Source organism: Marmota marmota, unplaced genomic scaffold (assembly GCF_001458135.2).
Source record: "Marmota marmota marmota unplaced genomic scaffold, marMar, whole genome shotgun sequence".
Classification (NCBI taxonomy): Eukaryota; Metazoa; Chordata; class Mammalia; order Rodentia; family Sciuridae; genus Marmota; species Marmota marmota.
The window spans coordinates 53996451-54023909 of record NW_025999977.1 but is presented as its reverse complement, the minus strand read 5'-3'; the positions used below and the strand labels follow the sequence as shown (position 1 = coordinate 54023909).

At 55.0% G+C, this 27459-nt stretch overlaps 1 long non-coding RNA gene across 1 annotated transcript; it reads left to right on the top strand.

Moving 5' to 3' along the window:
• LOC125617266 lies at positions 1-25732 on the top strand. The gene is made up of 2 exons (XR_007348217.1): positions 1-46; positions 25349-25732. It is a non-coding gene; the product is annotated as an uncharacterized LOC125617266 (long non-coding RNA).
• Positions 25733-27459: the final 1727 nt, after the last annotated feature.

The following is a 27459-nucleotide window of genomic DNA, read 5'->3' as shown; positions in this document are numbered from 1 at the left end:
GGGCAGCACAAATACACCTGGCTTATTAAGGTGCGGGCGACCTTGGGTGAGTCCCTTCCCCACCTGGGCTTTGAGCTCAGCCTTTTTTCTTTTAAACAGAAGGACTCAGAGAGGGAAGGGTGTGAGCAGAAGGGCCCGGACAGGGGAGGCGGGAACCGGACCTCCTCTGGACACCGTGTACCTCTGAGCTGTGGGTTCTAGGGTCCCTGTCTCAAACTGCTCAGCAAGGAAGCCCTGAGCCTGGGATTCTATGGGCCGAGGAGTGTGGGTGGGAGGTGGGGGCCTCGGGTGCCCTGGGGCTGGAGGGTTGAGCAGTCCAGGGCCTACCCCAGCAGGGTGTTTGCACTCTGCTCCTGGGCAGCAGCCCCAGCAGTCAGAGTGGGGCCAATGTATTTTCCTCTTTGAGGTGACCTGATTAGGGTGGGGGCCTTGCTGGGGAAACTGAGGCCTGACCACCAAGAGGCAAGCGTGTGCCTGCAGCTGGTGCTCCCAGTTTGCCCCAGGGAGGGCTGCACCAGCAGCAAGGCACGCCCAGGTCAAGCCTAAGTTCAGGCCCTGAGGTCAGTTCAGGGACTTCTGCGTGCCCCGTGCCCCGAGGCATGCAGCCGTCCTCCTGAGCCCTTGCTGCTGTGGCACTTCCCATTCCTCTCTGTCCTGTTTAGGACTGTTCTCCTGGGCCTTGGAGTGTTCTCTTTGGGACTGTGAGCCCTAAAGAAGAGCGGCCCTCAGGAATACTGTCCCCATCTCCAATCCAGGCAGCCTGGAGAGACGGGGACGGAGCAGGAGGTGGGCTCTGAGAGCTGAGTCCCATCCTGGTTCAGAGGAGGCCAGCCTGAGCCTCTTGCCATTCATCTTCAGACAGAGGCCACCTCCCTGTAGGAAGGGCTGCACGCTGTCCCCGTCCCTTCCTCATCTTCCCTGGCTGGCTCCTTAGCCTCCCCACAGTGCTGGGCGATCCTGGGAGTGAGCTCCAGCCGCTGACGGCGAGGGGAGGGAGTGAGCAGTTCCTTGTTAAGAAGCTGGCCCTGTGCCTGTGCCTGGCCGTCCCAGGCTGGAAAGAGCTGGGGCCCCTCCCTGAGCCACTGCTCTGAGAAGGGCTCCTGTGACTGGGAGCACCTGCTGTGGCCAGGTCTGAGTGAGAAGTAAACCTCTGTGGATGCTGAGCCTGAGACAGCCTGGGTCGGTTTGCACAGAGCTTGGGTGATCCTAACTAGTCACCGTTCTTGCCCCTGGAGGGAGAAGAAAGAAAGGGAATAAGGCCCAGCATGCTCGGCACTTCCTGCAAACGCTTCCCAGAGGTTGCTTCTTCTTCTTCCCATCCCTGGTTTGTATTTCATAAGGAGATTTAAATTTTGAACGTCATACTGCAGAGAACTAACACTGGGTTATTTTCATCAGAATTACCAAATTTTCAGGCCTCCTTCCCCAAACCTCAAACCAGAAATACTACTTTTTCCTGCTCCAAGGCCAGCCAAGTGGAAAAGCAGGTTGCAGGGGACAAGCCAAAGGAACTGGCTGTTCAGGCTGGAGGAGGCCGTGAGCCTCTAACCTCTGTGCACTCGGGCTCCCGGGCTCCAGGCAGGCTCTGGGGCTGCCAAGGAAGTGCCTCTGGCTGAAATCCAGGAAGCACTTTGGAAGTCAGGGCCGCCTCGGGAGGTGCTGCTCATGTATGCGCTGGCAGCCCTGAAGAGCCCTGGGAACGCGGGCGGGACCGGGCAGGCCAGGTGGCTCCTATGCACAAGTGTCCACCTGTCCAGGAGGACAATCCTGCCTTCCTTGTGGGGAGGTGGAAGGAGTGTAACTGGGATGGTGCTCTGCAAACAGCAGAGCTCTGAACAAATATCCTCACACTTCGCCTGGGAAGCCCAGGGTGCAGCTTAACCAGAGCTGGGGGCCCCTGGGGTGGGGCCAGGCTGAGGCCAAGCAGGGCGCCCTGGCCTGCAATGGGGGCTAAGGGGCCACTGCCCCTGGAGCTCCCCCGGCACCTCAAAGCACCAGGGGTGGATGGGCCATTGTCCCAAGGGAGCTCCCTTCCAGGGGGAGGGGAGGGGTCAGACCCAGGCAAGGAGAGCTAGGCCAGCAGGGAGGGCCAGTGCTGGGGGAGGAGAGCAGAGCAGACCGAGGTTGAGAGTGTGCAAATGAGTGAGCTTGTGTGTGTATGAGTGAGTAGGGGTGAGTGTGAGTGAGTGTGGGTGAGAATTTGTAGGCATGTACGAGTATTGAATGTGTTGGGTATATGCATGCTTGAGAGTGTGTGTGAGAGTATGAGTATTGGTGAGTGTGTGTGTTGTGTGCATGAGTATGTTACAAGTGTGCATGTGTATGTGAGTGCTGTGTGTGTGCATATTCATGATTGTGCGAGTGTTGTGCATGTAATGTTTGTGTGTGTGCATGTGTGTATGAGTGAGAGCGTGTTATGTGTATGAACATTTGTGAGTGGGTATGAGTGTGTGTAGGTATGAGTGTGTGTGTATCTGTGTGTCTGTGGCACTGCAGTATTCAATGCCTGCAGGCCTCAAGGTGACGCTGTGATTCCTGTGGGGATGTGAGGAGTGGGAAAGAAGAAGCTGGGATCTGAGTTCCTTGTTGGGGCAGCCCTGCCACCCTAGAAGGCCACCCTGGAAGACCACCCTAGAAGGCCCTGCTCGTGGCTTTGGCCCCTCCTTTAATGCCAGCCGGGCTCTAGCCAGGAGGAAGAGCAGTGACGGAGGTGATCCTGCCACAGGGGCCCAAGCCCGAGCTGCGCCAGGAGGAAAGGTGTCTAGCCTGTGGTCTCCAGGAACCGTCAGGCGTAGATGACCACAGATCTCGGCCTTGACTTTGGATGCCCTGATCAGGAGCATCCGGGGAGCACAGGTGGCAGAGGCTGAAGGGGCCTCACGTGGATGGTGGCCATGGGTGGGAGGGGGCTCCTAAGGAAGGAGGGTCTGGGCTGAGGGGCCAGGTGCAGGAGGTCCTGTGGGTGGGAGGGGCTCAGGGACCCAGCCAGCAGGGCTTCTCTTGGGCTGCCCAGAGGCGGAGCATGGTCCCTCTTGTCCTGCCCCACTGGGTCTTTTGGAAAGAGCTTCTCCTGTGGCCCTCGTGTTCTTGCTGCTGGGGAAGATGGGACTCGCCCACTTAGTCATCCTTGGGGCTGGAAAGAGGCTGTGCCTTCCCCAAGCCATGGACTGTGAGCGGCCTCGCTGCAGAGGACCAGAAGGGGGAACCACAGGCTGGCCCTAGGTTCAAGGGACAGTCGTCCCCAGAGGGGGTCAGTGGGCCACGCCCTGCAGGCAGAGGAGAGGTCGCTCTGGGTTAGTCACCTCAGGGAGGATTCCCTGACCCAGCCAGCAGGGTCTACTGACCTCACCTCACCAAACTCTCCAGGTGGGCTTTCCCTCTGCTGGGCTCTAAGCCAGACCCTCCCTACTTTCAGGGGACATCCTTCAGGGAGGCTGTGGTTGTAGAGCCAGGATCTGGCTGAAGTTGGGCAGATGAGGTCCTAATCCCCTCTTGGCCTTAGAGCTGTTGATTCAACTCTGGGGTCTTCGTTTCCTTCGCTGAAAGTGGAGAACGTAATACCCACTCTTTGGACGAAGGTCAAGTGGGTCAGCGAACAGGGCTGTGGGCCCCTCCCTGGAGTGTGGGAACTGCTCAGTAGTCACAGTGTCTGGGGGCTTTAGCTTGGACTGGGCTCCAGAGGTCCGGTTCTGGTTTTGGTGCTGCTGTGGGACAGCAGGCAAGTCCTTCAACTTCTTGGGGTCTCAAGTTTCCTCCTCCATAATTGGGAGGGGCCAGGCCTCTTCCACCTGAAGTGTTGTTGGGAATGGCCTGGGCGATGACGCTGGGAAGGCTTCCCAGGTGGACACCAGGCATGACTGACATCTCTGGTCATGGGGCACAGGGCAGTGAACGAGCCACTGCTAGGACTGGTCTTCTAGCACATGACCCCAAGTCTTAGAAGGTTCTGGTTTATGTCTATTACCAAGTCAACAAGAGAGTGCCCTTTTTCCTTCTCAAAAGGACCCTGTTTTGATGCTCAATTCCAGGGCCTAAAACAAAGTCCACCTTGGTTTCTATTATATCTCAGCTGCTCTGAAGGGTTCTGCCTAAATGAAGGGTCACAGGACACCCTGTAGTCTTGGGGACAGGGCTGGGAAAGGGGAGGAGGGTGCTACTCCCAGGAGGTCAGCTGCCCCTTGTTCTCTGCCTCAGACCGAGTCCCCCAGTCTGGCTTTTCCCAGTACAATCAGCACTACCCTCCCATCTGCCCTGGCACCTGCCCCGTCCCTCCTGCCTCCCCAGGGCTCCCTGCGTCTCTGATCCCCTGCTCCCCATTGCCACCCAGGAGTCACAGCCAGCTAGCTCAGGAGATGGCCCTTCCTCTGGATGTCCTTCAGGGGCAGCCCAGCCCAAGGATAGACCAACGGGGCCTGACCTGCCTGCTCCCACTGGAGGACACAGCCTCACCTAGCCCCCCTCCCTCGCCGTCTGACTTGGGGACCTGGACTCATCTCCATCATAGGCAGAGCAGGACCCACAACCAGCTTAGCCAGACATGGCGAGGTGCCTCCCACTCCTCTTCAGCCACCTCCGACTAACTCATGGTACCCGGAGCCCCTAGGGACTGAGATGAATGTCAGATCCACGGGAGGCGTTGGCGACAGGAGGAGGCAGCCCCTCCATCCACAGTTTAAGTCTGTTGGGAATGAGCTGGAGTGTGGGGTCCCTTCGCTGTGGAAGGCAGGTCCCAACCCAAAGAGAATAGCGTCCAGAAACATGCAGTCTTGTAGCTGAGCGTCTTGGCAGAGCTCAGGTAAGGGCTGCTGCGGTGCAGTGAGTCATGCGGGGCTCGGCAATGGGTCCCCAGGGGGCCATTGCAGGAGCATCCTGGAAAAGTACAAAGCCATTACTTACAGGGCAGCCTGACGCTGGCTTCCTTTGACGTGGTTTGTTGGTTGGGCTGCCGCTGCATATGTTTCTGAAAATGCCTCAGGTAGGTGATATTTATCAAACCAAATGCTTTCTAGTTTTAGTCCCCAATCCAGAGACAATTCTCTTTATAGATAATGTTGCCAGCCCGCCTGGGCGTGTGCGACTGAGTGGTCTCATTGGAGGAGTGTGAAGTCTCCCACCATCAGAGGGAGGGGTGGGGAGGGAGTTTGCATGGCATGAAAGCGAAATGCCATCACGCAGACTCCTCCTCCTCTCCTAGGTGGCAGTAGAGGTGGCATTGGCGTGGGACTGGAGGGCCCTGGCCCTGGTGGTCTTGTGCACAGATCTGTGGAAACATCCAGGTCACCTCTTGCTTTTCTGTAGCCTGTTCCTGTGCCCTGGGCACCAAGGCTCAGCCTCAGCTGGCAGGAGTCAAAATAGGTGGCCAGTAGCTGCCCTTGGCCTAGCCTGCTGGCCAGCCTTTGCGGTGGACAGGGCGCCCCTGTGGGCCAGCCAGAGGTTGAATGTCCTTTCCTTCTTGCCGCCTGTTTGAGGAGGAGCTGGCCAGCCGGAAGGTGTGGCCTCTGCTCTGGACGCTTCCTCAACAGCACAGCTGCGAGCTCACTCTCTGCGTCCACCCAGGCGCCAGGGCTTTCCAAGGCCGCCCACTTGCTCCCAGAAGTGGGTTTTGTTCTTCCCATTTTCAAGGACCTTGTCCAAGGTCACCCACCTGGTGTGAGATAGAGCTACCCCAGCACTCGACCTTGACATCATTCCACCTGCGCTTCCTCTGTGCACACAGGGGCTGCCCAGGGTTGGGCTTCCTCCAGCACTGACCCTGCCTCCTAGGACACACTGAGGGAACCCCTGGCAGAGTCTCTGGGATGGAGGAAATCTGCTCGAGACGGGGTCTCACTACTGACTTTGGGAAGTCACTCTTCTTCCTCTACAAAGGGTGTGGAGAGGTGGAGGGGGTCTCTAGGTTCCTCTGCAGCTGCAGGCTTTCTGACCTGCTGACAAGGCCTGGTGACCAGTCCTCTGGAAGGATCTGGGTCTTTCAGAGCTGCCTCTGTCTAACAGCAGGAGACGTGCTCTGTGCACTGGATAGCACCCGGGGTTGACCATGCCCACCCCCACATACCGCTGCCTGCCTGTTCCTCACCTGGGCCCTCTGAGTCTGATGGGAAGTCCAGCCACACCTACACGACCCCAAGGCAATGAAAGCCAGAATAAGGGCCATGCCCACAGTCCCCTCCCCAGAGATGAGACCACTTTTCTCCTGTCTTTAAAGGCAGTATAGCTGAGGTCTTTCGATTCCACCCTTCTCTCTGCTGGTAAGAACACTGATGCTCAGAGGGGGTTTGTGACTTGCTCAGGGACATGCATAGTTGGGGGCATAGTTGGAGGCGGAGCCGTCAGAAGTTCTGCCCTCTTGGATGGACTGTGGCTGTCAGTCATAGGGATGTCTCTTTGGCCCTGACTCTCCCTACCTGCTCGACCTTGCAGACCCTCTGGCGGGGTCTCAGGGTGGATGATTCTTTCCATGTCCTATCACCATGGGCCACATTGGTGGCCTTGGTTTGTCTAGGATAGTGTTTGGCTCTGTCTTTCATCAGTTCTGAGCCTGGGGGCTGAGAGTCTGTAGGTGTCTGCCGTCCTGCAGGTTAGCGGGAGGAACTCCAGGGGGTGAGCTGGCCTGCCCCTGAGGACCCTGGCTTTCCAGGGGAATGGTCCAAAGGAGCCCTTCCACCCAGCTCTTGTAGAGGAAGGTCAAGGGGACGAGGCTCTGTGTTCCTCAGAGGCCCAGAGCTGGGCGAGGCAGGAAGGAGCATAGGCCTACCACCAGAGTTTTGGGGCTGGGCCTTCCTTTCTCACCCGCCCATGGGGGAGATAATTCACTGGATGGAGGACTGGCTAATGAGATATCTTGGTTCCCAAATGAACTTTCCTCTTTGGTGGATTCCCATAAAGTCCCATAATGTCCCCTTCCTCCACAGACCCAGCTTTTTGCAGGGTCTTCTGGTGGCCCAGGCTTCAGGGGGTGGCCTCCTTGGGGTCTCTTCAGAGGTCTGACAGGAGGGTGAGGGAGGGTATCCCCCTTCTCAGGCTTCCCCCCTACCCCGCCCCAGGGTGCTCAGGTCACACCTCCGTACCCACTTACTTCTCTTCCAAATGGAAGGCAAAAATAGCCAAAAGATCCCAGAGGCTCTGAAAAGCTTTCATGGGCTCCGTGCAATTAGGAAGCTGGGCTGCGGCAAGGGGCGGGAGCAGTGAGGGCAGGCTACTCTGGGAAGCGGAGTCACGGGAGGAAATTTCCATGACGCCTGCCCAGCCCAGAGCAATCGTGGGTTCATGCTGACCTTTCCGAAGGTGCCCCAGGGGTGAAGGTGATGGCCCCCCCAGGGAGAAGCACCTGTGCCAAGCCACTAGAGCCTCTGTCCTCAGTGTGAACCCCTCCCACCCTGTACCCTGTCCCTCAGAGAGGCTGGCCCCAACATGAGGCCCCCTGCTGCGAAGAGGCAGGTCCTACTCCAGTGCTGGTGGGAGGGGACATGCACCCACATGCCTCAGGCCCAGCCTAGAGCCATTGAGAGCCTCGTGTGTGAAGTGCCAGGCTAGTGCAAGGGACTCCAGGGGGTGAGCATGGCCTGCCCTGGAGGACACTGACTTTCCAGGGGAATGGTTCAAAGGAGGCAGCGACTCCCTTAGGAACACTCTGTCCCTTCCCCGGTGGTCTCACGGTGCCAGGTTCCACAACCTGGTGGATGACTGAGGACCCGTCAGCAGACACTATGGTCACACTCACCAACACATACCCCACTGACGCCGTAGCGAGAAGAACCCGGTACACCAAGCAGCACGGGGAGGGGAGGGGCCTTCAGCAAGCATCCTCCAGGGTCAAATGAGGCTGCTGACGTTGGCCTCCCTGTGAAGTCCCATCAACCCTGGTGTGTGCATCCAGGGGACCCCTGGCTCTCAGAAGGCCTCATAGAGCACGTGCAGACACACGTACACACAAACCCCCACACACCCAGGTGCATGAGCCCTCCATCCACACACATTTACTCACCTGCACGATCACACAGGCACCTTTAAACTCCACACCGGAGATGTGGAGGGCGGAGACTGAGGTCAAGGTGTTGCCGGGAAGTCTTGGGAGACAGGACGGGGAGGCCAGCACACGGGTCCTGAGGCAGCATCTCCAGGTAGAAGGGAGGCGTGGAGCCCGGCTGAGGGCGGGAGAGGGAGGGACCTGGAGAGAGTGGGCTTCGAGACTGTCCCCACCAGAGAAGCTGAGGTTGAAGCTATGCCATCCCAGGCCTCTTTCCTGGCCCCCTTTCCCCTGCCTGCTTGGAGTGTCCACCCACCCGTGTGTCCAGGTGACTATTATCACCTGAGGGGTGGGAGGTCCCCAGGAGGCAATGTTTGAGATGGGCTCAGCCGGGCTGACACAGGCACTGTGGACCCTGCTCCCTCCTTGTGCGCAGCTGTCTGGGCCTGGGAGCAGGCATTCTCTCTTTAAGGTCACTTCCTGCTTACTACTCCGGGAGCCCTTCCCTCGCAGACCTGGCTGGGGGGGTCCCAGGCCCTTCCACAAGCTGAGCAGCCAATGATCCTCTCCAGGTGGGGAGCCTGAGCCCCCTCCCTTCTCCAGCAGCTCCAGTAACTGTGGATCAGCCAGCGGCTGCAAGCCTCGCCTACTCACACACACAAGGTGGCCCGGGCAGTCATGAGGGAAGGAGTCCTGGTCTGGGCTGTGGGTGGAGGCCGTGAGGGTTGGAGACGGGGGAGAGCTGACCTGCAAGTCCCTGTAGACTGCCCGTGGCCACTGAAGGTGCCTGGCTGGGGTGAGGGTGAGGTCAAGTCAGGGACAGAGGGGTCTAGAGTTTGGTGCTTCACGACATCATCCTCACAGTCCACACCAAGGCCAGACGGGCCACTTGATGAAACTGGTGCTCTTGCAACTATGCCTTGGCCAGTCACCTAAACCCTCTCCACTGCCCTCCACCCCTTCCAAGCCTCTGCTTCCTGTCCAGTGGCCTCTTTTTCTTGATACAGGGGATTCTTGTGAACCAGCTCAAACAAGGGCACTTGGTATCCAACCTGATGTTCCTAATAACACTCAAGTTCATGTACAGCTCTACCAAGGGCAGATTGGACCCGCACCTTGCCGTGACATGCATGAACCACTGATTTCTACCTATCTCCATGCCAGGCCCATCCTGAGCCTGCTCTGAGGAAAAGCCAAGGGGGTGCTGGGTCTCCTGCCTACGAGACAGCGCTGTGTTGTGTGGCGGCAGCCTGGAGCCTGCGTGTACCGGGAACAACCCCCCTCTCCTTTTGGTGCTCTTGGGGCTAAGTCACAGAACTGAGGCTCAAAATTCAGCTGAATCTTGGCGTCCTCATAGAACCGAGTCGCCTCAGGGCCTCGGTTTCCATAAATACAAGTGGGAGGTTGCAGCAGATACCCCAGCACTCTGGCAGCTCTGGGTCCCTGTCTAGTGATGTGGGACCTAACGGGCACCCAGACCACCACCACCAGCCAGATTCCACGTGGAGGTCAGGTGAGCATTTTCCTTGCCAAGTCTGGGCCCCCACCTAAGCCCAGATGTCAGGGGACAGAAATAGTCCAGAGCATCCTGCTGTTCTCTGCTCTGCAAAGGTGAAGGTACGGAAAGGAGGCGGCCCAGGAAACTGCATTTGACCTTCGCTAAAATTAGGTTCCAAGTCCCAAGGGGTAATTGAAATGAGGATGAAAATGAGAAAACAAATTGAGGGCACTGGAGGATGTTAAAAATATGAGTCTGTATTAATGGAAGCGAGGAAATGAGGACTCCCGTAAGCACGTGAAGCGCTCCAGCTACTGTCACTCAGGGCAGAATCACAGAGCGGGGGGCGGTGAGAGGGAGCCCAGGGGCACCTGGCTCCTCCAGTTCCCTTGTCCTGTGGACAGGAAAGCCGAGGCCACGGAGGGCTGCGAGGCCCAAGGCCAGCCCAGTACAGCTCCAGAGCCAGACTACGTGGAGGTCAACTGCCCCCGCGGGGAGCTGCCGCAGGCCCAGGGAGTCCCCTGGGAACGCCTGGCCTGCGGAAGGAGCTGGGTTCCTTGGGGGTGCCCACCCAGGCCCTTCCTGGGCAGCCATGAGCTTCTGAAAGGTGACAGGGGAGTGCGCGTTGCAACATCTGGCTACGACAGCTGCCGGATAAGCCCTGGTTATTGTCCTCGTTAATATTGATCAGTGGGGCCGAGTGACGTGAGAAGAGGTTTGCAGGAAGTGGCTGCTTCCCTGGCGGCTGAGTAGGAGGAGAAACGCAGGGCTGGCCCAGTGGGAGGCCCCATGTGGGCAAGGTGGGCCATGAGGAGGCCCAGGCGACGGAGCAGGAAGGAGGAGGCCGGGAGATGCTTTCATTTGAGGAGCCGAGGCTGCCCCAGCAGGACAGAGCCCTCTAGTGAGCACCTACTAGGTGCTGGCAACCACCAGCCCATCGCACCACTGAGCAATGGGGCTGGGGCTTCTGGTTCCAGCCCCTCTGTCGAGTGGCTCAGAGCTGGGCTGTCACTGTGTCCAGGTCCCAGGCCTGCTGTCACATTTGGTTGGCTGCCTGCACCATCTCCCCGCCGCCCCCGCCCCGTCCCCTCTCCCTTCAGCAGCCCTGGTTCCTGAGCCTGGGCTGTCTATGGTCCTGCTCCCCAGCTGACTTTGCTGCCTTGGGGTCTGCCACCCTGTGCTCTGGGCACTCTGCTCCACAGGCCTCGCCCCTGCAGCCGGGGACATCCACAGAGCAGCCACGTAGGCTTCAGGCTTTCATCCCTGCTTCGGCACAAAATCTCCCCTTGGCAGTCCCTTCCTCGAGTTTGGCAAGTGGTACCCCTGCTGGGTGCGCCTCGCTCTGGGAGTGAGGCTGCGGTCAAGGGTCCTGGAGACGCTGTCCCTGCTGGGCCGGTTTCTTTGTGACGTGGGCCAGCTGGGCAATGTCCACGTGCCTCTCAGCTGCAAGAGAAGCCCAGGCTTCTCCCAGTCCAGAGGGGGATCTAGAAGTCTCCCCGAAGAGAAAAGGGGAGACAGAGGATGGGGGTTTCCAACTCAGGGATCCATGTTATTTAACACCATAATCCTGGGAGTGGCCGCCCTCTGGACCCCTGAGCACCAACTGTCCCCTACTCAGCCGCTCTTCTTGGGCTGCGGATCTTTGCAAGTTTGTCTTTCCAGGTGTGTCTCACTTGGGCCTGTCTCTGAGGCCCGTTCTCAGGTTGATAGACATCTGTGTTATTCTTCTTTGGGGCTGTTATAAATCATATTGCTGTGAACATTCACATCCATCCAAGGTTTTTTTTTCTTTATGTTTACATGATTTTTTCTTTTTTTATTAAATGTTTACTTTTCTCTGGTGTGTATATTTAGGAGTGGAAATACTGGGTCACATGGTACTCTATGTTTAATATTGAAGGAACTATGAGACTATTTCCCAAAGCAGCTGCACAGTTGTACAATTCTACCAGCAAGTATGAGAGTCCAGTTCTTCTCCATCCTCCCAACACTGCTTATCACCCACCTGTGTTTATTATAGTCCTCCTCACAAAGGTGAGATGCTACCCCACTGTGATTTTGACCGGCATTCCCCTACTCGCTAATGATGTTGAGCATATTTTCATGTACTTACTGTATTGGGCATTTGTTTATCTTCTTTGGAGAAGTGTCTATTCATATTATTTGCCCACTTTTAATTGAGTTATTTGTCTTGTATTATTGAATTGTAAGATTCTTTTGCATATTCTGTATACAAGACCCTTATGAGATAGATTTGCAAATATTTTCTCCCATTCTTCAAGGTATCTTCATTTTCTTAATGGTGTCTTTTATAAAATTTTGATGAATTTCAAGGCTAGGAATGAGACTTAGCTGTAGAACACTTCCCTAGCATGCGTGAGGCCAAAGTTTCAATCCCTAGCACTGTAAATTTTAAAACAATACATTTCATTAATTCCAATTGATTATAATTTGTAGTTTGGTGTCATATCTATGAAATTATTACCTATCCAGGGATCATGAAGGTTTATACCCATTTTTTATATGAGTTTTATAGTTTTCTCTCTTACATTCAAGTCTGATTCATTTTAATTTTTGTATTTGGTGTGAGGCGGGTGCCCCAGTTAATTTCTTTTGAATGTGTGTGTCCAGTTGTTTCAGCATCATTTATTGAAAAACCAATTCGTACTCCAGTGAATTACCTTGGCTTCATTATCAAAGATCGATCGGATCTAAATGTTGTTAGTTCTGGACTCTCTCGATTCTGTCCCATTGACCTATATGCCTGTGTCCTGTGCCAGCTCCACATTGTCTTGATTACTGTGGCTTTTGTAGTAAGACTTAAAATCTAGGAGCATGACTCTTCCAACTTTGTTCTTTATCAGGTTTGTTTGACTGTTCCAAGTCCCTTGTATTTCCACATGAATTTTAGAATCGGCTTAACGATTTCTGCACAAAAACAAGATGGGATTTTGATGGGTTACACTGTGTCTATAGGACTTCAGGAAGAGTCATCTTAACAGCCTTGAGCCTTCTGATCTGAGACATTGGGAGAGCTTTCCATTTATTCAGGTCTTTCATTTCTTTTGACCATATTTTGTAGTTTTTCAGGGACCAGTCTTGCATTTCTTTTGTAAAATTTATACCCAAGTACTTTTTTGGGATGATGTTATAAATTGGAATCATTTTATTAATTTCATTTTGGATGGTTCATTACTAGTGTATGAAAAGCATGATTTATTTTTGTACATTGATCTTGTGTCCTGAAATATTGCTAAATTTGTTTCTTCATCTTATAGCTTTTAAAATATTTTTTTCTAGCCTTATGTCTTTTATTGTTTTATTTATTTTTTTCCCTTGGTGGATTCCTTAGAATTTTCTTTGCACAAGATCATGTTATCTGTGAATAGAGATGGTTTTACTTCTTTTTCAATGGATTCCACTTATTGATGTCTTTATTTTTGCTTGTCTTCCATGGTCAGGCCTCAGTACCTGCTGAGTGGAGGGGCTAGGTGAGTTATTCTCTTGCTCCTGATCTGCGGGGCCTGCATCTAGTCTTCCAACGTTGAACATGGTGTGGGCTGAGAGTTTTTCGCGGAGGTCCTTTATCAGGCGAGGAAGCTCCCTTCTGTGTCTACTTTATTGAGTGTTTTCATCTTGAGAGAGTGTGCGATTTTGTTGAATGTTTCTTCTGTGTCTATTGAGGTCATCAAGTGGTGCTTTTGACCTGTATTCTATTATTGTGGTGCATTACCTGAGTGACTTTCATATGTTGAAGCAACCTTGGGTTCCTAAGATAAATGGCCCTTGGTCTTGGTGTATGTACATATTCCTGGGTTCCATGTGGTGTTTGGCTGAGGACATTGGCATTGCCATTCATAAGGGATATTAGTGTGTAGTTGGCTTCTCTTTTGAGGTCTCTGTATGGTTTTGGCATTCGGATGATACTAGTGGCCTCAGAATTGAATTGGGCAGTACTCCTTTGTGTTAGTTAGCTTTGTGCCACTATAACCAAAATATTGGACAAGAACAACTTACAGAAGGAAAAGTTTATTTTGGCTCAGTGTCATGGTCCATGGTCTGCTAACTCCATTGCTCCGGGCCTGAGGGGAGGGCTGTTAGAGGAGATCTGCTCTCCTCAGGGCAGCCAGGAAGCAGAGAAAGAGAGAGGGGGTGGAGTGGGGCAGGGGCCAGGGACAGAAAGAGTCCCCAAGGCCATACCCCCAGTGACCTACTTCCTCCAGCCATGGTCCCGCCTGCCTACCATTACCACCCAGTAGCCCATTCGAATTACTAATCCATCAAATGGATTAATCCACTGATGGGATTACAGCCCTCACAGTCCAATCGGCTCATCTCTGAACATTGCCTAAAACGTGCTTCTACAACATGAGCTTTGGAGGGGACGGCCCAGATCCAAACCAGAACATCCTTCTTTTTCTGTTTTTTTGGAGGAATTTGTGAATTAACCTTAACCCTAATTTGTGAAGGACTGAGAATCATTCTTTTCATTTTTCTCTGGTGGCATGCACTGATGAAGTCACCTGGGCCTGAGCTTTTCTTTGTAGGAAGCTTTAAAATTACTAATTCAACCATTAGTTATAAATCTATTCAGAATTTTTGTTTTATCTTGAACCAGTTTTGATAATCTTCTCATAGTAACCCCACCCCACCCCCTGTTCTGGGGACTGAACCCAGGGACACTCGACCACTGAGTTATATCCCCAGCCCCTTTTTATTTTTTGGAGACTGGTCTTTCTAAGTTGGCCAGGCTGGCCTCGATCCTGTGATCCTCTACTTCTGCCTCCTGAGTCGCTGGGATTACAGGTGTGCACCACCACACCTGGCTACACAGAGTCTGTTTTTAAAGAGTTGATGGAGGGAGATTCTAGAGGAAGGAGGCGGCCCGGGGTTAAGATTGCAGATGAGGTTGGTTATGGATAATGGCGGGCTGGACGGCTCACGGCTGTCCTTGGCCTGGCCCTGTTCTGGTCCTGTCCTGGGGCTCAAGCTCCATGATGACTTTCTGATCTCCAAGTTTGGGTTAGGTGCCCCCCTTGCTGCCTCTCCTATAAAGGCACTTGCCGCATTGCACTGAAATGGGGTGCAGTCATCAGTCTCCCCCACAAGACTCTAAGTTCTCTGAGGAGAGTGGCTGGTGCACCATGTTTACCCAGCACCTGGCACTCTAGCGCTCCTAGACACTCGCAGGATCTAATCTAAAGTGTCGGCCATCTTCTTGGGCATTCCCTTCGCTTCCCTTTTAACTCAGTGTCCTCCCCCCTCCATTTCCTGGATCCCACGTGCTCCTATTTCTTAGTTTACTAACTTGCTCCCTCATTTCAAGGTACACATCTAGCAGCACCTTAAGAAAGGATGCATGAGAGCCGTGAAGTATTAGAGAGCACCTTCCTTACGGGTCTGAACCATGTGTCTCCTCTACCTTCACCTGTGTTCATTCAGGTGGAAAACATGCCCATCCAGGGCTGCTGTGGAGATCAATGATGCTCTTATCCCCTTGGATGAGGGCTTTCTTTATGTTTCTGGAAGCATTTTAGGACCTCGCCTGTCCCAGGTGCTTTGGGCTTTCTTAAATGTGTGCTTTCTGTTCTGGGCCAGTGGTTCTCCAGACGTACGGTGCTTCAGTCCCCTGGAGGGAGGGACGGCGCTGCTGTCCAGGGACCACACGGCTCTGCAACCACTGTGCCAGGCCAGGGGTGGGCCTTCATCTGGGAGAGCTGGGCCTTTCAGTTCTGCAAATTTGACTGTTACTTAAACAAAAACAAAAACGGGCCCCACATACTTTGCTGCATCTTGTTTGGTTAACTGGTCTTTCAACCTTCTGAAATTCCTGATGTCAGGCTCCTAGAATAATCGCTTTATTTACTTTCCTCTCCTTTTCCCATCTTTCAAGGAGATTTTAGCGTCCAACTCTTCTATTCAGCTTTTCCTTTTGGCTGTGGTTTTAATTTGCAGGAATTCTTTTTTGCCTAAGGGTGTTTAAAACTAGCACCTGTTCGTTTCTAGAAGGCAGCGCCTTCTCGAGTCTCTCTGTGGAGGTTGATTAGTTTTTCTTTCTTCTGCTCCTTATATAGTTCCTCTCCTCATTGCCTGGTCTGTGCCATAGAGGGTCATTAGGCAATCACAGACTTTTTTCTATTAAAGGTGCTTCCCAATGTGTCACCTGCAGGCATTTATTTGGGGACGGGTCCATCTCTCCTGTAACTCTTCCTCTAATCTCCTGCTCTCAGGGTATGAGCCCTGCTGCCAGGGCATGGGGAACAGGCAGAGCACCCTACAGCCATGGTGACACTTTTGCCTAGCCTCTCACCCTTCACCCTTGCCTTTCCACTGTGCTCCTGCACAGGTTGGATGACCCCATGAAGAGAGGACGCCCTGTTAAATACGAGATCAGATGACCACCAGGTGGTTACCTAGTACTGGTCACTAACGAGTGGACAGCCTATATTTTTACTTGCTAAATCTGCCAGCCCTCTGCACAGGATTCCAGCCAGGACATCTATTGAGCGCCTTTTATATGCCAGTACTTTGCAAGCTTCAATTCCAGAATGTCTTCAAAATCTCCAATAAATAAACTCTTGTTGCCTTCTGTGGGGTAGTGGTAGCTTAGTGGGCAGGGCTGGCCAGGGAACCTAACATACTTACTATATTCTGATTTTCTTCCAATTTCTCTCCTTGGTTTTGCTCCCTCTGCCTTGCTGCTGCCTTGCAAGGGACCTGGGTCCTCTAAACTTGGATTTTTGAACTTGATCATCACCTTAATAGTGCTCACTGGAAGCTGAAGTCAGCAGTTATGTTTAACTGGACATTCTCTGAGCGATTTGTATGTTTCAAAGTTGGGGTTCCCCAACCTGCGGCATGAAGCCAACTCTCCAGCGTGACTCTTGGGCAGCAGCCTGCCCTGCCGTCCTCTGGACCTCCCAGCGGCACAGTCTTAATCTTCCAAGTCCATCCTTTGCCCATGCTGTTCCCCTCGACCACACACCCTTCCAGCTTAAGACCTCGTAGAGTGGCCTTTCTTCTGGAGGACCTGTGGGTTCCCCTGCCTGGGCACCCAGGCTCCCTCTGCATGGGGGAGCCCAGCACAGGCTTGTTGGCCGGGCAGAAAAGGAAGGAGCTGTGAGGCCAAGGCCTGGGCCCAGGTGGAGGAGCCTGCTAGTCCCAGAGACCCGGCTCCTTTAACAGACTTGCCCTGCTTCTGTCCTACTGACGTCCCCTCACCTGGAGGTTTGTGGACTTGTGACCACGCTTGGCATATTCCCAGGCCCCAGCCCAGGAATTCTGACCTGGGAGGTCCTCGAGGGGCTCAGGGCTCTGCGGGCTCCTTGATTCCCAGGGATTCTGGGACAGTGGCCCTGCTCTTGGTCTCTCTGGCCTTCCCACCCAGTCTCTGATTGGTTGCAGAGGGGTGGCGCTGAAGGGAGAGCGGAGCCTCTGAGCAGGCGTGGTGCCGCCTCGGGGAAGGGAGGTCTCAGGAAGCCAGCTGTGGTGCGGCCTTCAGCCTCCTGCAGAGAGCCTGCTTTTCCCTGGACCATCTGGAGGCCAGGGTGAGAGCAGGGTGGGAAGGGAAACAGAATATTCCTGAAAAGGCCTCGGCTCCAACACGCAAGCCGCAAGCCGAATGCTGCTGCCTGGGGAGGGATCGCGGTGGGAGGTTCAGAGGGTGTGGGTCGCCTTCCGGCTTCCAGCACTTTCCTGCCGTGACTTCATCAGACTCTGATCTCACAGCCTTCAATCAGGCACATCTGGTTCTGAACAGAGTTGCAATGCTGGGGACAACCCCAGGGCTGGCTGCAGGGGACACGCTCCTGGGCAACAGGGCAGGAGGTGGTGCTTTCCCCAAGCGGGGCAAGCTGGACACTGCACTCCCCAGACCGTCTCTGGGGACACTGCCTTCCTACAAGGCCGCTGGGAATTCCAATCTTTTCAGCTGGGTCACAGCACAGCAGGATCTCTGAGGACAGGGAGAGAAAGATACCAGGAGGCCTGGGCAGCACAGGTTGGATGGCCCCATGAGGAGAGGACGCCCCGTTACATACGAGGTCAGATGACCACCAGGTGGTTACCTAGTACTGGTCACTAACGGAATGGACAGCCTATATTTTTACTTGCTAAATCTGCCAGCCCTCTGCACAGGACTCCAGCCAGGACATCTACTGAGCGCCTTTTATATGCCAGTACTTGCTGAGTAGACACTTTCTACTACTCTCCTTGTTCAATTCATGAATATTGCCAGGGCACCCACTGTGTGCCAGCACTGTTCTAGCGAGAGAGGAGACCCGGCAGTGAGCAAAACAGACATAAGCCTACCCTCCTGCACTCATTCAAGTCGGGTAGGGGGAAGAGGACAAAAACAAATAAATAAAAATACAATACATCAGAGCCAGGCACAGTGGCCCATGCCTGTGATCTCAGTGACTCAGGAGGCTGAGCCAGGAGGTTTGCGTGTTCCAGGCCAGCCTCAGCAATTCAGTGAGACCCTGTCTCAAAAAAAAAAAAAAAAAAAGGAAGGGNAAAAAAAAAAAAAAAAAAAAAAGGAAGGGTTGGGGATGTATCTCAGTGGTAAAGCATCCCTGGGTTCCATCCCCGGTACCAAATAGTCATACTAATACTGTCAGGCGGTAAAAGTGCTACGTAGAAAATAAGCAGGCAAAGGGGTAAGGGTGGGCAGCTAGCCTCCAGGAGGGGGTGGGCGAGAAGAGCTGGAGCAGAAGGTGAGGGTCCTGAGCTCACCTGGGGGACCGTCCCAGTCTGCCCGAGCCGTGCATGAAAGCACTGATGAGGTCCCTGCTGTGAAGATAGGAGGCGCAGGGGGCTGGATCCCGGGAGCAGGGAGTGCCTAGTGGGGAATGGGGTCAGGGCAGAGGCCGGATGGTGGCAGATCTCATAGGTAGCAGCAGAGAGTTTGGCTGGGAGCAAGACGGGAGCCTGGAAGTTCTCAGTGCAGGAAGGTTCATGCAGGCTCTCGTCCTCAGAGATGGGTGCAGCCCTGTCTGCACTTTACAGAAGCAGGTGGCATCTAGGTATCTCTGAAATACGCATGAAGGATGCCCGGCCTGTCCCTCTCCTGCTGAGTGCCAGAACCCAATGGGGACTTAGAGGCAGAGCCAGCAGCCGTGGAAAGAGAGATCTGTCTGGAAACTTCCTGCTCTGAGTGAGAAAGCCATCCACACCTTGTAGCTCGTCCTTGTCGTAGCACCCAGGACCGGGCCCTGCCCAAGTCCTGGTCTGCTCCCAGAGGGTGAGATTGGGACTGCTGCAGACCAGGACGGGGGCAGGGCCAGCATTTGTCCCACATTCTCCCAGGCAGGGCAGCGCCTCTGCGGCTTCTCTCTCTTCTTTGTTTTCCCCACAGATGTTTCCCGAGGGCCTGTGATGTGCCCGTCCTGCTAGGTGGCACACCCAAGTGAATGAGATAACCACACATTCCAGGTGACCGGGAGTAATAAACAGGAGCAGGGACAGCAGATGGGGGTCAGGTGGGGAGGACCAGGGCTCAGTCAAGAAGGTGGCATGGGGACAGGCTATGGGAGGACTCCCCTGAGCCTTATGTCATTTTGAAATCCCAAGGTGAGGTGCAGGGGACATTAGGATCTACGTGATCCTAGGAGACATCAGTGAGCGCCAACACTGGACTTGAACCTGTTCCCGGGAGGCAGGGTTATCTGCAGTATCTAGCCAACCTCAGCGCCTCCCCCTAGCTCCCTCCCACTTGGGGCCAAGTCCCTTCCCTGTCTATGTCCCCCCAATCCCAGTGCTGTCTGGTGCCATGGAGATCAGGCATCCTGAGCACTCGGGTGGATGTCCCTGTCCCTGAGGGTGCCCTGCCTGCTCTGACCCCAGAGCCAGCCTGGCTTCTGAGCGGATCTGGATCTGGCTTCTGCTCTTGCAGCTCAGCAGGGCGCAAGCTAAGCCCCGAGGGCTTGGCCAGCCACCTGGTGTCCCCCACCTGGTGCTCCCCCCTCCCCAAGCTGCTGCTCTGACCGGAGAGCTGCTGTCCGGTGGAGGAGCAGCTGGGCTCCCCGCCCTCTGGGTGGCCCTCCTCTCCCTAAACTGCAGGGCTCCAACTGCAGTCCCTCAAGTCAGCCACAGGCCAGGGCTGGCCATGCTGAGGCAGGGAGCCACTCCAGCAGCCCCAAGAACCAGAGGGACGGACTGAGGGCCGTGAGTGGAGGACAGGGAGGAGAGCGGCTCTTCTGTTTCCCTCGGAGCTCCACAAGGGGTTGGCTGGGCTGTGAGCGGGTTTGCACGTGTGTGGTTTGTATGTGTATAGTGCCTGTGTGTGCCTGTGTGAGTGGTCGTGGCATGTGTGTGCCTGTGTGTGCCTGTGTGTGCCTGTGTGTGCGTGGTAGTGGTATGTGTGTGCCTGTGTGTGCCTGTGTGTGCGTGGTAGTGGCATGGTGTGCCTGTGTGTGCCTGGTGTGCATGGTAGTGGTATGTGTGTGCCTGTGTGTGCCTGTGTGCGTGGTAGTGGCATGTGTGGCATGGTGTGCCTGTGTGAGTGGTCGTGGCATGTGTGTGCCTGTGTGTGCCTGTGTGTGCGTGGTAGTGGTATGTGTGTGCTTGTGTGTGCCTGTGTGTGCGTGGTAGTGGTATGTGTGTGCCTGTGTGTGCCTGTGTGTGCGTGGTCGTGGCATGGTGTGCCTGTGTGTGCCTGGTGTGCATGCTAGTGGCATGTGTGCATGTATGCATGTGTGTGCCCATGTGTGCATGCCAGCCTGCTGGTGGGTGGCTCTGCCTGTGGGGACTAGGAGCATGCTTACCCCTTCCAGGCTCTGCCCCAGAGTAGAGTGAGAGACAGTGCTCATGGGGCAAGGGACTCTGTCTGGAGCCTGCAGTCCCCATACCTAGCCCTATGCCCTCTGCTCACAGCCATCCTGACAGGTGTCACCCAATCATACTCCCAGGAGTGACATTGTCCCAAGATGGCCCCTGCAGGGATTTCTACTCTGCAATGGGAATTTTTGTTCCTGCCCCTGCCCCCTCAGGCAAGGAAATGAGTCTAAGCGCTGAGGTGGCTACAGACTCCCAAGTCACAGGTTCGGGGACACCTCCAGGGCCCTTAGTCTGAATCCCGAGGGAATATGGACTGGAGCATGGGCCACATCCCCAGGGAAATAGCAGGTTGCTTGGCAAACATGCAGACCCTCCAGAACTCGCCCACAAACCAAATGCTAATGGTGAGAGTTGGTAGCCCTGGGTGTTCCCGAGTGCCGTCTTCAGTGGCCCTTGCAGACCCCTAGACGTGGACTCCAGTGTGGTAATCCTCATTAGCTGGTGGGCCTGCAGACTGGCTTTCCCCTCTGCTCTCCCTGTAGCATCCAGATCCTGACTTTGGGGACAGCCCTTGACAGGGGGGTCAGCTTTCACCCACGGAGGCTTCCTGACTGATGAGGAAAACAGGCTGAGGACATTTAGTACCTGCTTCAGGGTCCTGGGTTAAGAAGCCCAAGAGTCAGGATTCAAGTTCAGAGCCGTCTGACCCTGGGTTCAGTTCTCTTCAGAGTCCTCTACACCAGGTGACCCGGCAGCAGTGACGGGTGACCCCTTCTGTGTGGAGCAGGGTGGTGTGGTGTCTAGTTGTGGCAGCCGTGCAGAGCTAGCTCTCTGCAGGTCCCACCGTGGGGTGACAAGCTGGGCTGTGGGAGGAGTGGGGTTCCGTGGGGCTCTGAGGCCACCGTATGCAGGGAGCAGGGCCAAAGCTGTGTGGCCAAGAGGGTGTTTCTGCACAGGGCGCTACATTATTTTGCTCCTAGCAGGTAAATGAACAATGGCTTTAGCCAGATGAGCTTCCTATGACAATCAGTGACATAGCAGGCAGGTGACACTGGAGTCCGGAAGCAACCCCAGCACCCAGATCCTCAGACCAGAGCCCAGAGCCCACACTTCCTTCTGCAAAACAGCCCAAACTGGCAGGACCCACTCCTTGCTCTGCAGCGCCCAGACATTGCCGCCCCCACTATGGAGAGGCTTGGAGGACCCCAAGGGAGAGCAGCAAGTGCCAGGTAGCGGGGGCAAAAATGAGTCCAGGGAAGGCGTGCTGGAGACAGGAGTGTGGGATGGCCTTCTGTGGTGTCTGAGGGCTCTTCACCTGCCCATGAGGGAGCAGGAGTGGTAGGGACGATAACCAGTGCTCCTGTCTGCTCCTCAGGAGGGCTCTGCCAACAAGGGAAGAACTTGGCAGAGAAGCCAACCCCACCTGCAGGTGGACAAGGGCAGGGGTGACTATCTCCTCATACTGTCCAAAGCTGAGGGCAGAGGCAGAGGCAAGGCCAGGGTGCCAAGACAGGAGTCCAGTCCCGCAATGTCAACCTGGGGACGCAGGGTCAGGTGGGGAGCAGAGGTCAAGATGGGCTCTCAGGTAGACAGGCACACAGGTGAGTCTGGGATGTGGATGAGATTTACAGATGGACGAGGGTGTCTGCTGCAGCCCCAGGCGTTTTCAGACCAGCCTGGACAGGCACCTGGAGACTGAGGGAGCAGCATGGTACTGGTGGAGGCACTGGTGGCCCAGCCCTAATGCCTCATCGCCCTCTCTGTCTCCATCCCAGGGGGGGGCTGCTGCTCCTCTCCCCTGCAGGGTTTCCCCAGCTCTCCACCTCTTGCCAGGGATCAAGGGGAGCTCCCTGGCAGTGTGTGCCCCATAACTAGAGGGGCCTCATTCTGAGATGTCAGGCCTGGCTGGCCCAGTGGTCCCTGGGAGCCTTCCTGCAGAAATGCTCCTACGGCTGCTCAGGGCCGCCACGTTGCCCCAAACACCGTCCTGCATGGGCCGAATGAGCTCTGCTGACCAAGGCGAGGCACTCCAGGGCTGTAGCAAAAGATAAACGTGGGGAAAGTAGAGTTGTCACTGCCAGGGCTCTGGAGAAGGCTGCCTGTGCCCGGCCTCCTGCCTGCCCACTGGCCACCAACACCAGGGCTTGGCACTCTCAAGCTTCTTTCTCCCCATAGAAGAGTTCTTCCTAGAGCTTTGCTTTATAATCATGCCCAACATGGAACAGGGAGGCACCAAGCCATACGGGGCTTAGGGACCGGCTTAGACTCCCTGTGGCCCAGTCACTAAGGTCCAGGCCAAGAGCAGCCCTCTCTCTGACTCACCCGCGGGCCAAGAGGCAGAGTGCTCACCTACTACCTGCAATGCCACGTTCACCATCGCCAGGGGTGGCCCAAGGCTTCTGCTGTCGTCCATGATGATGGCCTGTGTTTGGCCATGCACCTCCCCCACTCTCTGCTGTACTGTGTTTTGTTGGGGGCCCCAGACACATGCCCAATCCTCAGTGGACCCTGCACATCCAAAGACATGGAGGGACCAAGCCCTGTTTGTGCTCTGCACAGGGACGTCACGGGATGGCTTTGCAGAGAGGGAAGGAAAGCGGGGGATGGACCTGCTCTCCAGAGGCCTGAAGGTAGCAGGGCAGGGAGGGGCCAGAAGGCAGAATTCTGCTGCAGACTCTTCCGGTGACCAGCCAGTGCCACCCCTCAGCCTAGCTGCTCACAGGTGCCTGTGTCCCCTCAGGGTCTCCCACCCAGCCAGGGCAGCTCCTCAGGGGTCTGTGCCCAGCGGTGAGTGTGAGACAGACTCACCAAGCCTTGGCAGTCCACAAGGATTCCAGAATATTCTCCCCAGAGTTCAGAGATGGATCTTAACTGCCCCCGTGTCCAGGAAGGCGGTGACCCTCTTGCTCCTGAGACAGACTTCTCAACTGCCCCTGTGACATGACGCACAGCCGGCTGGGGCAGGTTAGGCTGTTCTCCCCTCAGGTGAGGCCTGCGACTGCTGCCTCCCGCAGCCTCCTAATTACCTGCAGTGAGGTCATGGTTGTCTGTCTGCTGCAGCTGGACCACACTGGGCACTCTCTCGGCTTCAAGCCAGAAGCTGCTGGCTGTTGCCAGGGTCTTGTGGCTGGTGCAGTGTCTCTGCTCCCTCCCTCCTCGGGCACCTCTGAACTCCGGGGAGCTTCCCTCCTTCCTGGGCAAGGAGAAGCCCGTTTTTTTCTGGGACCACTTCCAACTTACCCTCTGCCAAGACGCTTTTGAGAAACGTCTGGAAGGAAATGCAGGACTCGCTCTTTCTTGCTATAAAAACGTGCAGACCCAGCAGGCCCCGGAAGGAGGGGCTCCATGACGGGGGCAGGAGGGCGCTGGACCCTGAGACTCTCTGTGCCCTCCTGGGACCTCACATCATACTGGCCTCCCCCTTGCTGGGGCCTCCCATCCAGGAGTGACCCTGGACCCGTGGCTTCCCAGAGCTGGGAGGCAGGCAGGATGGCTCAGGCTTGCTCGTGAGAAGGAGGATGAACTTCTCCACCCAGCACCTTCAGGAGCAGCAGGACCTATCGAGGCAGATTGAAAAGTGCAAGGCACACAGGAAATAGGCTGCTTTGTCACCTCCCTGACGAGCCTGTGCAGTCAGACGGCATTACTCTGAACTCAATTGAATTTATTTGTTCATGCAGTAAATACTTGTTCAGCTTCTCCTACATGTGTGTCCTGGGCTCAGAAATAACCAGCATCCCAGGATGAAGCGTCCCCTGGGACGTGAGACTTTTAATGACAACATCCCGGACAAAGGTGGTCACCCTAGGTGAGGGCAGGGACTCTCTCTCCTAATGGAGTTCACGTGGGAGGAAGAACTACACCTGCCCCCACCAGGAGACCCTCTGTCGGCTCCCCACCTGCCCTCTTAACTGTGGACGCTGAGAGGGAGGCATCCCACCTGTCCTCTGGACTTGGCCAGTGCACTCCCTGCTGGGGGTGGAGGTGTTGCTGAGCCCACCCCCGTTGTGCACCATGACAAGCAAACGCGTGTGTTGTCACTTTGCCCAGAGCTCTGTAAAGGCACACAAGCCTGCCACATAGAGCAAACCCACAGGGTAGTGTGTCCCCAGCCAACGCTCATGGCAACTGCCTAGTGAACTCAGAGCCTGGCCCAAGCCCGAAAACACTGAGCTGAGGGAGGCTCCTGCACGGGCCTGCTGCGCTGGACTCCTCCTGACGACAGAGACACTGGGTCACCCGCAGTCTGGGTCTGGGTGCAGGTATCTGGAGCCAGAGTCAGGGAAGCCCCATGTGGACCAGTCACTGGCTTCTCTGCACGTGGGCTTGAGGATGCACCCCAGATGCACTTTGGTCCCTGCCTTGGTTTCCCTCACTGCCCTCAGGTTGACCTTGCTTCCTGGGTTTCCTCCTGCAGCCCCAGGACAAGCAAGCCGTGGGGAGACCAGAAGGCAGGGTGGGGGGCTGTAGTAAGGTGATCTCTCTGGTGACCTGCTGCCAGGACTCAGGAGTGCATGTGGTTTCGGGGACTTGCAGCCTGTGTGTTGTTTCCTTTCTAGAGGGCAACATGGCCCCTGTTGGGTGTTGTGGCCTTCTGTGGGGTGTGGTTGTACGTTTACAACACTGTTTCCTGGGGCCCTCACAGCAGCACCCCATGAAGGAGGCGTAGTTAGCACACTTTGATGGATGAAGCGGAGACTCAGGTGCTCAATGCTTTGCCCACAGTGACGGGTCGAGTGATGAGGAAGCCAGGATTGGAACCAGCTCTTTCTGAGGCCAAAGGGCCTTCTTGCCTGAGGTGGTCCCTAAATCTTGGAGCTGGACCTTGCAGGAGCAGTGGAGGAGGAGATAGGGCCTCCCAGAGTCATCCCCTTCTTCACCTGAGCACAGTGGTCCCTCCCTGCCTCAGTTTACCCATCCCAGGGACACCCACTGAAGATGTATGGGGACAGTGGAAGAAAGCCTTCAGAGCGGCAGGTCACAGCTACTCTGGGAGGTTGATTAATGCCCATTTCTGAGAGCACTTTGACCGTATGGCACCCAGCGCTGGGCTAGAGTATTGGGAGCAGTGTCATTAAAACCGTTATTGCTCTATTAAATTTCTCTAGGGACAGAAAGGACTTGCATCAGCTGGTGAGACCTGCAATTACAGCTAAACAAACTGTCGCCTTTTAAACAGGATCCGTTTCTGCACAGCCCTGCATAATGCCTTCCTTGTTGGTGAATCACGCCCGCCTCACGTCCATTTCCAGGCCCCTGATCTCCTCTTCCTGTGGTTCCTTGTGCCTGGAGACATTCCTGTCAGCTTTGCAGTAGAATCTCCACAAGCTGCCCTGTGCTGAGGACTCAGGCTTGGGATCATCGATCAAGACCTCCAGAGTCCCAGAAAGTAAACTGGACCGGATGGGAACAAACTGGATTGGATGGGCCTAAGGCTTCCTCCCTCCTAGTGTGTTCTAGATTTTTCTGGAAAAGTGCTCTTCAGTGAAGAATGATGGAATCTTGGGGCTTTTTTGGGACAACACTTTTGCGTCAGTTCTTTCTGGTTGAACATTTATTGTGGACAGTTTACATTTATCAAACCCATGTCCTGTGCCTGTGATGACACAGGAGACACACGATGAATGAAACCAAGTTGTTGCCCTTGAGGAGCTCAGGAGACAGGGGAAGAAGGAACCTTTCAAGAGCCAGGAGCCTTTGGGTTGCTCAGTGAAGAAATAGAGACCAAAAGGAAAGATTATCTTGGGCTTGCATGACTAGGTGTCCTGGGCTCAAATGATCTCATCCGGGCTCCATTTGTCCCCTCTGTTCCTTGGCTCTGCATGTCTCGGCCATTCCTGGTGCACGAGCGTCACTCTCTCTGCTTTTGACATGCTCTAGACTTGGAGGAAGGGACAAGACAAAGCAAAGAAAAAAACCAGGCTCTCTTTTGGCAGGCATGTGTGAAATCTAAGAATTATTGCTGCGTGTGGTGGCAGGAGGATCTAAAGTTCAAAGCCAGCCTCAGCAATGGCGAGGCACTAAGCAACTCAGTGAAACCCTGTCTCTAAATAAAATATAAAATAGGGCTGGGGATGTGGTTCAGTGGTCAAGTGCTCCTGAGTTCAATCCCCAATACCCCTCCCCAAAATTATTATACCAGTTAACTTTTGCTCCTTAACAAACCTCTATGAAATCCAGTGTCTTGAGGGTTGACTGGGTCCAGCTGAGGGAGGCTGCTCACCTGGTTCATCTTCCCATGCTCACATCTCCCTTGAGGCTGGGGTTCAGGCTGTTCTCTGTGTGAGCACTTGGGGACTCAGACTAAGGGGAGGTGGCTATCTGGGGAAGGGTGGGCATAGGCAGGTTAGGTCTTAGGGATGGCAAGGCCAGAGCTAGTAACGTGGGGATTCAGAGGGAGTAATGGGACTTGGTTTCTGAGTACAGGGAGTGGGGTGGAGAGTTGAGATGAAGCCAGGTATTCTAGGTAAGGCAGTGTTAGCTGTGTAACAGATGGACTTACCCATTTGAATATCTTCAAGCAATAGTCGATTTGTGTGTGCCTGGTGGGGCTACTCTCCTAGGAAGCCATCTTCCCAGGCTTCTTGCATCCCATGGAACCACCCTGTTCAATATGTGGCTCCCCAAGGTCATCCTCAAGGTCCTCTCTCTTCCAACCTACCTATTAGAAGAGAAGAATTTCATAGGCTAGACTTAGAAGGGTAGCAAATCACTTCTGCCCACGTTCCTGGGCTCCATGTGGGTCACATGGCCATGCCTAATTGCAAGGGGACCTGGGGAGTGTAGTCCACACTGTGTGCTCAGGAAGAGGAAATGGACTCTGTGGTCAGCTCACCACCTGGGCCCCACCAGGTTCTTGCCTTCAGATAACCAAAGCAGGAAGCCTGAAGAAGGTCGAAGCTTATGGAGGTGACCACTTCCATGAGCTGGAGGACCCCCCCCCCCCCGGGGGATGCCTGAGTGAGTATCAGTGAGTCACTGGGACACATGAGGCAGTGGAGGTGCCAGAGCTGAGGTCCCGAATCTGCAGGAAGACGACACTGGAGCCTTGAGCAGAGGCAGAGCTCACCCTGGACCTGAGAATTCAACCCAGGAAACAGGATGCCATCCCTGGCACAAGGGGAGGCTTTGCAGGTGTTTGAGCAGGGAGGTCACCTAAGCAGAAAAGGTTAGGAAGATGTCTTTTTGGGGGTCACTAGGGGTGTGGATGACAGAGACC